We start from the raw sequence: 1047 nt of genomic DNA, 5'->3' as shown, positions 1-1047 counted from the left end.
ATAGGGCCAAAATAGTGAAAATTTGTGATCACTAGTATTTCCCACCAAAACGCAATTTTTGAGTGAAAACATAAAAGTCCATTTTCTGGCTAAACTAGAAGATTTAGGGTCGAAATAGTGAAAATCTGTGATCACTTGTATCTCCCACCCAAACTCAATTTTTGGGTGAAAACATAAAAGTCCATTTTCTGGCTAAATTAGAAGAGATAGGGCCAAAATAGTGAAAATCTGTGATCACTTGTATCTCCCACCCAAACTCAATTTTTGGTGAAAACATAAAAGTCCATTTTCTAGCTAAACTAGAAGAGATAGGGCCAAAATAGTGAAAATCTGTGATCACTTCTATCTCCCACCCAAACTCAATTTTTGGGTGAAAACATAAAAGTCCATTTTCTAGCTAAACTAGAAGAGATAGGGCCAAAATAGTGATATTTGTGATCACTTGTATTTCCCACCAAAACACAATTTATGGGTGAAAACATAAAACTCCATTTTTTGGCTAAACTAGAAAAGATAGGGCCAAAATAGTGAAAGTCTGTGATCACTTGTATTTGCCAGCAAAACTCAATTTTTGAGTGAAATCATAAAACTCCATTTTCTGGCTAAAATAGAAGAGATAGGGCCACAATATTGAAAATCTGTGATCACTTTTATTTCCCAATAAAACTCTATTTTTGAGTGAAATCATAAAAGTCCATTTTCTGGCTAAAATAGAAGAGATAGAGCCAAAATAGTGAAAACTTGTGATCACTTGTATTTCCCACCAAAACGCAATTTTTTGAGTGAAAACATTAAAGTCCATTTCCTGGCTAAATTAGAAGAGATAGAGCCAAAATAGTGAAAATCTGTGATCACTTGTATTTCCCACCAAAACGCAATTTTTGAGTGAAAACATAAAAGTCCATTTTTTGGCTAAGCTAGAAGAGATAGGGCCGAAATAGTGAAAATTTGTGATCACTTGTATTTCCCACCAAAATGCAATTTTTGAGTGAAAACATAAAAGTCCATTTTCTGGCTAAACTAGAAGAGATAGGACCAAGATAGTGA

This window comes from Lucilia cuprina, chromosome 2 (assembly GCF_022045245.1).
Source record: "Lucilia cuprina isolate Lc7/37 chromosome 2, ASM2204524v1, whole genome shotgun sequence".
Classification (NCBI taxonomy): domain Eukaryota; kingdom Metazoa; phylum Arthropoda; class Insecta; order Diptera; family Calliphoridae; genus Lucilia; species Lucilia cuprina.
The sequence above is the reverse complement of the archived record's forward strand: the minus strand, read 5'-3'. Positions refer to the sequence as shown.